Source organism: Leptonychotes weddellii, chromosome 16 (assembly GCF_054177405.1).
Source record: "Leptonychotes weddellii isolate Sample4059 chromosome 16, ASM5417740v2, whole genome shotgun sequence".
In the NCBI taxonomy this organism is placed as follows: domain Eukaryota; kingdom Metazoa; phylum Chordata; class Mammalia; order Carnivora; family Phocidae; genus Leptonychotes; species Leptonychotes weddellii.
In genome coordinates, this window is record NC_138384.1 from 22,362,895 (window position 1) to 22,375,926 (window position 13,032).

A 13,032-nucleotide genomic window follows, 5' to 3' on the forward strand; every position below is an offset into this window, starting at 1 on the left:
AAGAAGCAGCACAAATGAGACTCAGAGATCTCTAAGGCAGTTTTAAAATACTATGGCTAATATGTCTTTAAGAGACAGACACTGGCTTAATATCTTACCTACTATTTATTTACTTTAACAGAGACTACATATAGTAAAATGTTTAGATCTTAAGCATATATTTTATATTTCTATGTATGCATCAAAGATACAAGCAGATGAATGTATATAATGCTTTGTTCATCAGAAGAAGTGATGGATATATGAATTAATTAAAATTCATTTTCAATAATTTATTTATCACCTCCCATGTATAAGTTCATGGAATGAGTTCTATGGGAAACAGAAAGTTTAATTATATGTGGTAGGAAAAGCTTGTCAATAAACTCAGTTAAAGCTGAAAAGTGCCAAGTGTCATGAACAAGCATAATGAAAATTCCATGGTTGTTCAAAATAAAGGCACTACATCATTTCCATCTTTGGAGATCAAAAACCCCTTCTAGCAGCAATGGGTATTTGAATTGCACCTTCAGTATTTAGCAGCATTTAAATCAACAGAATACCAGGAAAAGACTAAAATTCCAGGCAGAAAAAACAATGATCTGTTTCAGTTCTCTGTGCTTCAGAGAACCAAGACATTGGTGTTAGGGCAAATTCTTTCTCAAGGTTCCTGGTAATCAACTTAGGACTCCTAATGGATAGAAGGAACCCTCCTGATCATCTTACAGAAAATGTAGATATATTTATAGAGATAAATATATATCTCCACAAATCTTACAAGGATACTCAAGATTTTTAAATAATTAATTTAGAACAAAGGTTATTATTATTAAACAAATGTACCTTTATATGCATTAACTATTCATTCTGTTTGTTTTGGAAATTCCAACCAAAAACATTGATTGCACAGCTAATCTCTGTCAATGTCTGACCTGCTTGTGTCAGGAAAAAAAAAATGACTCTTGAGTGAAATAGTCATAACCCATTTTTATATCCTTGAGCTTTGGCAAGAAAGACTTAAAAAAACTCTTACTTTAGTGTGTGTTCATAAAATCTTGGCATTTTTGGCTTCTGTATCTGTAGGTTTAGAATCCCAACCCTCCCTTGATAGTCCAATTTTCTTATTACTACTACTAAATCTGATTCAGAGTACTCCATTTGTGAAGAAAATTTATTAGTTTGAGGGGAAAATACATGTTTAAATCAATAAATAACTGATATTTTTTCAAAAGAGATAAAAATATCATTGAGTATTTTCATCTTTTACTTTTTTATAGAGTAGATAACTTTTGGACAATAAAACGGGTTCTAGCAGACTCCAGTATCTGAAATACTGTGAAAGATATTTGATAAACTAGTCTAGTGCCAGATATTCTAATCAATAACACTAAAATTCAATGAACAAATCTCCACTGGGTATCTCAACTATTCAAACATTTCTAGAAATGTTTAATTTATTAGAGTATTGGCTTCTGTTCTTCCATATCTTCCTTGCTAGAATTATTAACAACTTCCATGTATTGATCTAGAAACTCCAGCTCCTGAGTTCAGCTGTATTAGGTCAGAGATATAGTGTAAGTTTAGCTCCACTGGGGAAATAGGACCTGTTTCAATCTTGTTCTCTTGGATCTGGTACTTGATGGCACCAATTATACCATCTAAGCTTAATCCTCATGAGTAGGCTTCTTTCTCAGGTGTTCTGCCTAGCACTACACTTGCAAGAACTTGGACACCAGTTTTTATTGCTTTAATTTTAAAACCATAAACTGACCTTGAGGTATCCCCTTCCTTGAGGACCATATTATTTTTTTCATACCCACTATATGTGAAAAAACTAGTCACCTGGATACCATTCCAAGTCCATCCTTCAGTTTTCACCTATTCCTTGTGGATGTTAAGTTATTAGCCCTGGTTCCCTTCACCTCCCTGTGTCCATGGCTTATACCATATGATTTTATAATCTCTTTTACTAGAGGAAAAGTGTAGTTTTCTGCAACTTAAGTTTGGACTTAGCTATGCATAATGGTTTAAAAGACACACAAATCTTTGACTCTCTAAGTGTCAACTGATGGATGAATGCATAAGGAAGCACACACATACACACAGAGGAATATTAGATAGCCATAAAAAGGATGAGCTCTTGCCATTTGTGACAACATGGATGTACCTAGAGGGTATTATGCTAAGTGAAATAAGTAAGACTGAGAAATACAAAGACCATATAATTTCACTCGTATGTGGAATCTAAAAAACAAAACTAATTAAATAAAACAAAAAGCAAAATCAGACATAAATACAGAGAACAAGCTGATGGTTGCCATGGGAAGAGGACTGGAGGAGGGAAAAATGGGTGAAGGGAGTGGAGATACAGGCTTCCAGCATAAAATGAATAAATCACAAGAATAAGAGGCACAGCATGGGGAATATAGTCAATGATATTGTAATAGCAACGTATGGTGACAGATGGTAGCTACACTTGTGGTGAGCACAGTACAATTTATAGGGCAATTGAATCACTATGTGTTGTACACCATACACTAATGTAACACTGTGTGTCAACAATATTCAAATTAAAAAAAAATTAAATCTTTGACCCTCCTCTCATCAAGAGGCAGGGCTAATTCCTTTTCCCTAAAATCTGAACCAGCCTTAGTGATTAGTTTGTAGCTAATAAAAATAACATAAGGTACAATGGGTAGCTTCTGAGGCTGTGTCAGTAGAAGTCAACTCCTACCTGATTTTCTGAAACACTTGTTTAAAAAATCCTGAGTTACCATGTGAGAAGGCCAACTTTGGGCACTCTGTTCGACAGTCCCAGCTGATTCTGTTCTCCAGCTGTCCATACCCAGACCAGACATATGAGTGAAGAAGTCATCTTGGAAGGGGATTCTCTAGCCCAACTAGTCACGGCATTATCCATTTCAAACATCTCAGGTGAGGACCAGACATCATAGGATAGAGCAGAACCATTCCTACTGTGCCTTTTCCAAATACTTAGCCAAAAGAATCTGACAAAACAACAAACTAGTTGTTTTACACCAGAGAGTTTTGGCTTAACTTGTTTTACAGCAGTTGATCACTAGAAAACTATGTGGCTACTCTGGTTGATAAGATATGGGTAGACCTGACTATGTGCCATTTATAAGCCCAGACGACAAGAGGTCTTACTAATTACATCTTTTTTTTTTTTCTTGGACTTCTGCCATTGCTAGAATAAGAACATGCTCTGGCTAACCTGATATTCCATGGAGGATGTAAAATATGCAGAGCAGGGGGGAGCCAGGCCCAGCTGTCCCCACAGTTTGAAGCACAGCCACCCAACCATGTCCACACTAGTTGCCTGTGAACCACCAGGCAACTTACAGACTCATGAGCAAGAAAAATAATTGTTGTTTTAAACCACCTATTTGGGGGGTAGTCAATTACACAGCAAGAGTGGTCCAAAAAGCCCAACTTCCTGCCACTAATCACAATTGTTGGATTGTTTCCCATCAAGTAACTAGGAAATTTGACCATGTCCTTTTACTATTTTATATTTTGAATTTTTGGAACTTAGGCACTCACTCATGGCCTATCTCGTTGTATGTGCTATATAGTCTAGGTCATTCCCAGAGATGACTTAAGTTATGAAAGAGAATCAATGTCTCGGGAGTATAGATTTGTGGGTAACCAGAATAACTGATGAATGGGCTTTTTTTTTCATGTCTCCCACAGTGGTACCTCCAGTTCCCTCCTTCATACCCGTTAACTGTAAATAAGTTATTTCCCAACCATTTCTGAGTCTTCAAGTACTCTTTTATAATCAGTCACTGTGCTTCCTTCAAAAGGCAAAGATTATCTATCTTGTTATGAAATGCTTTTTTTTTCAAGGCTATAAAGGCACAAATGCATTGCATAGTTCTAAATCAATCAATCAATCTCTCTCTTTCTCTTCCTCCCCTTCCTCCGCCATGATGGGAGCATTTCAGGATTATTTTCTTTACCATCTGTTCCTGAGAAAATGATAGAGACCACAAAGTTCAGGGTTGTACAGACATGTGGGCTGATGGCATCAGTACTTCTTGCTCACACACACCCCCCCAAAGCTCAAAATTGCATTTGCCAGTAAATTCCAATTGCAAAAGCCAGATGGAAAACTGAAATGTGATGGAGCAAGATGTTTAATTCCATTTCAAATGTTTAATGACTTGCCATTCTAGATAAAAGATTAGAAAATTAACGTAAGGTACCAATGTCATGGAAATGTGGGAACATTAGGATAGAATCTGTAGAATAAATTTTTATTAACGCCTAGAGTGTCTGAAAGAAATATCATCAACATTATAAAATGGAAATGCTGGGAAGGATCTTTGAGAATACCTATTGAGTTTTATAGATCAAGAAGCAGACTCAAGGTTAAAATGCTGCATAAGTCTATTCAATTTAATTAAATGACAGGGCTAGCACCTGATCTGAAGTAGACATTTTAGGACTTTTTTTTCCCCTAAATTCCATTAATAAGAGATGGAAAGAGAGAGAGGTAGGAGAAGGGATGGTAGTGACAGGAGAGAAGAAAACACTGAAGAATGAAGTAGAAACAGAATGCTATTAATCAAAGGAGAAAAGAAATTGCATGAGGGGATCGCCCCTGCAGAGAAGGAGGGTAGGAACCTAAGAACTGCACTTTTTGCCTATCCACTGGGTGGCTTATTTTATTCTCCAACAATTTTCTTAAAAATTAGGGTAATTAACTTAAATTACAATGGCTGGGGGAGCCCATAAGATAAAATTTCTAAACTAGACCACCCTAATGCCAAGATTCATGGCATTCTTTTACTACACCATACCAATTCCAAAAAGGAAGGGGGATGGGCAAAGGAGACCCACTGGAAGGCACCAGAAGAGAATTGTATTAAAAGCACATGCTTGCCGGTCAACAAAAGCAGAATTCAGTATTTTGTTCCACTATCTACCTGCTTTTTCACCTTGAGGAACAGCCACACTGTGCCTCTATTTTCCCATCTCTCAAATGAGGATTATTATAAGGAGTGAATGGTATAATCAGTTAAAGCAACTGGCAAGTTTTAAGCACTTTTTAGATGTACAGATGCTTAAATAGTTTTAAATGTTACACAGGAGTAGAATATATTTAGATAGATAGATAGATAGATAGATAGATAGATAGATAGATAGATAGATAGATATAGGTATATAGATATAGATATACATACATAGATCTATATATATACCACAATTTCTTTATCCATTCATCAATTGATAGAATTTGGAATCTTTCCATAATTTGACTGTTGTTGATAATCCTGCTATAAACATCAGGGTGCATGTGTCCCTTTCAATCAGTATTTTTGTATCCTTTGGATAAAATACCTAGTAGCACAATTGCTGGATTGTAGAGTAGTTCTATTTTTAACTTTTCAAAGAACCTCCATACTGTTTTCCAGAGTGGCTGCACCAGTTTGCATTCCCACCAACAGTGTAAGATGGTTCCCCTTTTTCCACATCCTTGCCAACATCTGTCGTTTCCTGACTTGTTAATTTTAGCCATTCTGACCCGTGTGAGGTGGTATCTGAATGTGGTTTTGATTTGTATTTCCCTGATGATGAGTGATGTTGAACATCTTTTCATGTGTTTGTTAGCCATCTAGATGTCTTCTTTAGAAAAGTATCTATTCATCTGTTCTCCCATTTCTTAACTGGATTACTTATTTTTGGGGTGTTGAATTTGACGTTATAGATTTTGGATACTAACCCTTTATCCACTATGTCATTTGCAAATATCTTCTCCCATTCCATAGGATGCCTTTTAGTTTTGCCGATTGTTTCCCTTTCTATGCAGAAGTTTTCTATCTTGGTGAAGTCCCAATAGTTCATTTTTGCATTTGTTTCCCTTGCCTTGAAGAAGTTGCTGTGGCCAAGGTCAAAGAGGTTGTCTGTGTTCTCTACGATTTTGATTGTTTCCTGTCTCACATTTAGGTCTTTCATCCATTTTGAATTTTTTGTGTATGGCATAACAAAGTGGTCCAGTTTTCCCAACACCATTTGTTGAATAGACTATCGTTTTTCCATTGGATATTCTTTCCTGCTTTGTGGAAGATTAGTCGATCATACAGCTGTGGGTCCGTTTTGGGGTTCTCTATTCTGTTTCATTTTCTTTGTGTCTCTTTTTGTGCCAGGACCATACTGTCTTGATGACTACAGCTTTGTAATATAACTTGAAATCCAGAATTGTAATGCCTTCAGTTTTGTTTTTTCTTTTTCAGGATTGCTTTGGCTATTCGGGGTCTTTTATGGTTCCATAAAAATTTTAGGATTGTTTGTTGCAGCTCCGTGAAAAATGCTGGTGGTATTTTCATAGGGATTGCATTAAATGTGTATATTGCTTTGGGTAGTATAGACATTTTAACAGTATTTGTTTTTCCAATCCATGAGCATGGAATGTCTTTCCATTTCTTTGTGTCCTCTTCGATTTCTTTCATAAGTGTTCTGTAGTTTTCAGAGTACAGATCTTTTACCTCTTTGGTTAGGTTTATTCCTAGTGCAATTATAAATGGGATCAATTCCTTGATTTCTATTTCTGCTGCTTCATTAGTGGTGTATAGAAATTGATTTTGGGGCGCCTGGGTGGCTCAGTTGGTTAAGCGACTGCCTTCGGCTCAGGTCATGATCCTGGAGTCCCGGGATCGAGTCCCGCATCGGGCTCCCTGCTCGGCAGGGAGTCTGCTTCTCCCTCTGACCCTCCTCCCTCTCGTGCTGTCTCTCATTCTCTCTCTTGCAAATAAATAAATAAAATCTTTAAAAAAAAAGAAAAGAAATTGATTTTGTATCCTGTGACTTCAATGAATTCGTGTATCAGTGCTAGCAATTTTTTGATGGAGTCTTTTGAGTTTTCTACATAGAGTATCACGTCATCTGTGATTAGTGAAAGTTTGACTTCTTCCTTGATGATTTCAATGCCTTTTATTTCTTCTTGTTGTCTGATGGCTGAGGCTAGGACTTGTAGTACTATGTTAAGTAACAGTGCTGAGAGTGGGAGTGGACATCCCTGTATTGTTCCTGACTGTAGAGGAAAAGCTCTGTTTTTTCCCATTGAGGATTATACTGGCTGTGCATCTTCTGAATATGGCCTTTATGATGTTGAGGTATGTTACCTCTACCCCTACTTTGTTGAGGGTTTTTATCAAGAATGGATGCTGTACTTTGTCAAATGCTCTTTCTGCATCTAGTGAAAGGATCATATGGTTCTCATCCTTTCTTTTATTAATGTGGTGTACCACACTGATTGATTTGTGAATATTGAACCACCTTTGCAGCCCAGGAATAAATCCCACATGATTGTGGGGAATGATTCTTTTAATGTACTGTTGTATTTGATTTGCTAGTATTTTGTTGAGAATTTTTGCATCCATTTTCATCAGAGATATTGGCCTATAATTCTTTATTGGGGTCTTTGTCTGGTTTTGGAATCAGGGTAATGCTGGCTCATAGAATGAGTTTGTAAGCTTTCCTTCCATTTCTATTTTTTTTTTAATAGTTTGAGAAGAATAGGTATTAACTCTTCTTTAAATGTTTGATAGAATTCCTCTGGGAAGCCACATGGCCCTGGACATTTGTTTACTGGGAGATTTTTGATTACTGATTTAATTTCTTTGCTGGCTATTGGTCGTTCAAATTTTCTATTTCTTCCTGATTCAGTTTTGGTAGTTTATATGTTTCTAAGAATTTATCCATTTCTTCCAGATTACCCAATATGTTGGCATATTTTTCTAATATTCTCTTATAATTGTATTACTTTGGTGTTGGTTGTGATCTCTCCTCTCTCATTCATGATTTTATTTATTTGGGTCCTTTCTCTTTTTTCTTTTTTGATAAGTCTGGCTAGGGGTTTATCAATCTTATTAATTCTTTCAAAGAAGCAGCTCCTAGTTTCGTTGATCTGTTCTACTGTTCTTTTGGTTTCTACTTCATTGATTTCTGCTCTAATCTTTATGATTTCTCTTCCCCTGCTGGGTTTAGGCTTTATTTGCTGTTCTTTCTCCAGCTCCTTTAGGTGTAAGGTTAGGTTGTGTATTTGAGACCTTTTTTGTTTCTTGAGAAAGGCTTGTATTGCCATATACTTTCTTCTTAGGACCACCTTTGCTGCATCCCAAAGGTTCTAGACCATCGTATTTTTATTTGTTTCCATATATTTTTTAATTTCTTCTTTAATTTCCTGGTTAACCCATTCATTCGTTAGTAGGATGGTCTTGAACCTCCTTGTATTTGTGGTCTTTCCAAATTTTTTCTTATGGTTGACTTCAAGTTTCATAGCATTGTGGTCAGAAAATATGTGTGGAATGATCTCAATCTTTCTGTACTGGTTTGGACCTGATTTGTGACCCAGTATGTGATCTATTCTGGAGAATGTCCCATGTGCACTCAAAAAGAATGTGTATTCTGCTGCTTTAGGATGACATGTTCTGAATATATCTGTTAAGTCCATCTGGTCCAGTGCGTCATTTAAAGCCATTTTTTCCTTGTTGATTTTCTGCTTAGATGATCTGTCCCTTGCTGTGAGTGTGGTATTAATGTCCCCTACTATTATTGTATTATTATCAATGAGTTTATGTTTGTTATTAATTTTTATATATTTGGGTGCTCCCAAGTTGGGGCCACAAATATTTACAGTTGTTAGATCTTGTTGGAGAGACCCCATTATTATGATATAATGTCTTTCTTCATCTCCTGTTACAGTCTTTGGCTTAAAATCTAGTTAAGTATGGCTACTCCAGCTTTCTTTTGATGTCTATTAGCATGGTAAATGGTTCTCCATCCCCTCACTTTCAATCTGCAGATGGTAGAGTTTCTTGTAGGCAGCATTTAGATGGGTCTTGTTTGTTGTTGTTTTTGTTTTGTTTTTTTTATCCATTCTGACACCTTATGTCTTTTGATTGGAGCACTTAGTCTGTTTACATTGAGAGTGATTACTGATAGATACAAATTTAGTGCCATTGTATTACTTGTTAAGTCATTGTTTCTGGAGATTTTCTCTGTCCTTTCTAGTCTTTGTCACTTTTGTTTTTTCTTTCCCAAAGAGTTTCCTTTAATATTTCTTGTGGGTTGGTTTAGTGGTCACAAAGTCCTTCACTTTTTATTTGTCTGGGAAACTCTTTATCCCTCCTTCTATTCTGAATGACAGCCTTGACGGATAGAGTGTTCTTGGCTGCAGATTTTTCCCATTCAGCACATAATATATCATCCCACTCTCTTCTGACCTGTCAAGTTTCTCTGGAGAGTTCTTCTGCTAATCTTGTGTTCCCTTATAAGTTAGGGACTTCCTTTCTCTTGCTGCTTTTAGGATTTTTTCCTTATCTCTATATTTTGCAAATTTTACTATGATACCTCCTGATGTTGGCCGACTTTTGATTTTGATAAGAGTTCTCTGTGTCTCCTGGATTTGGATGTCTGTTTCCTTCCCCAGATTAGGGAAGTTTTCAGCTATAGCCTCCTCAAATAAACCTTCTGCCTCTTTCTTCCCCCATTCTTCTGGGACTCCTATGATACGAATGTTATTATGCTTTATGGAGTCACTGAGTAACCTAAGTCTACATTTGTGACCCAATATTTTTCTTTCCCTCTTTTCAGCTTCATTATTTTCCATAATTTTATCTTCTATATCACTTATTCATTCCTGTGCTGCTTCTATCCTTGTGGTCATTACATCCAATTGGTCTCACATCTCAGTTATAGTATTTTTTATTTCAGTCTGACTAGTTTTTACATCTTTTATCTCTGTTGTAAGGAACTCCCTGGTGTCTTCTATGCTTTCCTCAAGCCCAGCTAGTACCCTTATGATTGTTGTTTTAAATTTGGAATCATATAACTTATATCTGTTACAGTTAGATCCCTAGCCATGACCTTTTCTTGTTCTTTCTTTTGTGATGAATCCCTCCATCTTGGCATTATGTCTAGGTGTCTAGCTGCCTTCTATGTGCTAGGAAAGCCTGTTATATTTCCTCCTCTTGAGAGTAATGGTTTTATTAAGAAGAGGTCATATACTGTCCAGGGCCTGGCACTTCAGTAAGTGTTTCTGGCATATGCTGTGTTCATTCTGCTGCTGTGTTTTGGATGCTCTTTCCTTCAGGTCAGTCCTCTGCAGTTTCTCCTTGCCTGCAGTGGGGAGTGTTTGGACCTTGGCCAGAGTACGGTGAGTTTTAACTAGGTGTGCTCTGGTCTGCTTGTTAAAAGAGACTTGATGCTATCTGCACGAGAGCTGAAGCTTTGCAGCACTCCATGGTCAGTAGAGTTGGTGTGTTAAGGGGGGTTTGTCTTCATCTACTGGGGGAGGGGCCCACTGCTCTGGTTCTCAGGCACACTTGACTTAGTAAAGAAGCACCTGCAGAGCACAGGGCAGCAGGGCTTGGTGTAAGTGGTTTAGGTCTCTATTATTGGTGCTATGCTGCTTACTGAAGTTAACTTATGGTGAGGGGTGAGGGAGGGAAATGACACCAGCTCTCCCCCTCATTCCCAGAGAGGGGAGTTCGCACCTGCCACTCTCTGAGAAGCCCTCCCAGAAGAGCAAACAGCTTCCCTTTGTGTGTCCCAGGTGTCTCTCTGATCCCTGACTTCACCCTTTCTGTGTCCATGCCATCTGCCCATCCTGCAGCACAGTGCATCTGTGTTCTATCCCAGGCAGGCTGGCTGAGTTTTAAAACTCCAAACTTTAGGGACCTGGTGTGGCACAGACCCATGCTGGTCCTCTAGGGGAGGGTGTCTCCAAGCTGGGGCTGGTACAGGTTTGTCCCAGAAGGGCAGTTATACCAACATGCAAGAGCTTGGAGTTTGGAGTAAAGCACAGCAAAGAGCCACTGTCCAGGTTAGCTGCCCTCAGCAGGTGTCTCTGCACCTATGCTGAAGGAGAGAAAGCATAACGGTGCCCGCTGGCTCTTTTATCCTTAGAGAGGCAATGCCACCTCTCCCAGATATGCTCCAAGAAGGGGTAACTGTCTCTCTCAATGCATCCCAGGGGATCCTCAGATCATACTGTCTGCTCCTGGGCTTCTGCCGTCCTTCTCCGCAGGAGCACTGCAGTACCCACTGGGCTCAACACCAGCCATGGGGGGGGACCTCTAAAACTTTGAGCTCTGCTGGTTGTAAAAATGCACAATAATCAGCCCCTCTTGTTTCCCCAGTCAATGGCTTTGAGGAAGTGCTTTCCTTGTGTAATCCCCTGTGCACTCCTCTCTCTCTCTCTTCTCCTCAGGGACCCCTCTCCTCCTTAGCACCCACAATTCTTTTCTCCCCCAAATAACATGTCTGCACCTCCTACCTTCCAAAATATGGCCTGTTCTCTCCCTCTATTGTGCAGTTTGTTCTGTCAGTCCTCAGATCAATTTCTTGGGTGTTCAAAATGATTTGATATTTATCTAGATGTGTTTGAGGGACAAGACAAGGCTAGGGTCTTCCTATTATGCCACCATCTTCCTGTTTTCCTTCAACAATAAAACATTTTTAAAAGCATGTGCAATGGTAGTTCTAGCATTTCCTAAAATCCCACCTGTGGTGCTGAAGCTAGCATTTGTGGCAGTTATATAAAGCTTTGATTGTTCTATAATTCTATAATTGTTCTATAAATTCCAAGGCTTGTTATGCCACAGCTATGAAACTTTGGGCACAGTAGTTAATGGGGGCTTTATTCTTGCCTGCATGATGCCAGGCTGCTGCATTCTTAGAGAATAACATTTAAAAGGAAATAGGCTTTTTGCAATAGTGTTTGTCATACAATGCAATTTCTATTTATGCAAAATGCAGCAGTGTTTAAGAAAATCCCAGTCATTTGAGGGTATGACCAACTGGAATTCCATTACCTGGCATTCCATTACATTATGTGCATCTATAATTTATAAGTTTTGAAACTTCTCAGTGTCTTGAAGAGAGCATGACACATAACAGTATGTATATGGCTTGTTATATTCCTATATAATTTAATGCCTGAATAAGCTAAATAACAAAAGATGATATAGGGAAGGAGACAGCAAGATTTGAAGTTTGTATCAAGTTTAGTCTCTCCCCCAACACACACACACCCAACAAGGTAGCTGGAAAACCTAAATTCCCATCTCCTCTGAGGCTGATACCTCGTGGACTGAAGTACAAGGACTTACATATGCTAGTCACTAAGTGAGGCAATCCGAACCCACAAATCTGATTGCTTACTCTTTGGAACCAGTCTACTCAGTTTCCAATACCAGCTGTGTCACTTTATTGACTAAACAGTATGATCTTGAGAAAGTTATCTCAACTCTCCCTGTCTCAGTTTCCTTAGCTATATCATGGGTCAGGGGAGGTGACAGTACCTTATAAGATTGTTTTAAGAATTCAAAGAGGTCATCTATAAAATCAAAAGAACAGCATCTGCCACAAAGCAAAGCACTCAATATATGTTAGTTATCACCAGTCTTACTCTAAGAAAAATGGGAAGCCATCTAAGAGTTTTAGATTGGAGTGAGGTGTGAGGCTTCGAAGTGACCATGATTTGTAGGTAAAAGATATTTCTGCCTATAGAGGTGCATGTTAATCACACGATGTGTGGAGAGCCTAAGAGTATGATTACAGTAGGGGCCAAGTAACAACAGAAAACTGACTTTCCCTAGATATGTGGCTCCTATCATTTCATGGAAGGCAGGCCCAGAACTGAGACCCTACAGAGTATAAGTGCAGGGAGACCAACAAATTCTGTAAGAATAAAGAATGTCAAAATCCATCCTTTCTAACAGGGTTCCAAATATGAAATTAGGAGATGAAAGGGCATTAAGTTGATTTCTCTGTGTAAATTTGTCTTGCATTAAATATGAACAAAAACATCTGAAAGACTAAAGGAGACAGTGCAAAGATACGGTAGACATGGGAAGTGGCATGTGTATGGGGGTAGGAAGGTCCCAAGGAAAGTCTACAGTAGCACTGATCAATAAAACTTCCCGCAATTATATAAATGCTCTATACCCGGACTCTCCAGTGTGGTAGCCACTAGCCACATGTGACTATAATGTGACTTGAGCATATGAAGAACTAAATTTT

At 38.2% G+C, this 13,032-nt stretch overlaps 1 pseudogene across 1 annotated transcript in view; it reads right to left on the reverse strand.

Annotated features, from left to right (window-relative positions):
* LOC102733627 (small ribosomal subunit protein uS19 pseudogene) overlaps positions 1 to 13,032 on the reverse strand; it is a 159,181-nt pseudogene that overhangs the window by 20,228 nt on the left and 125,921 nt on the right. The window lies entirely within an intron of this gene.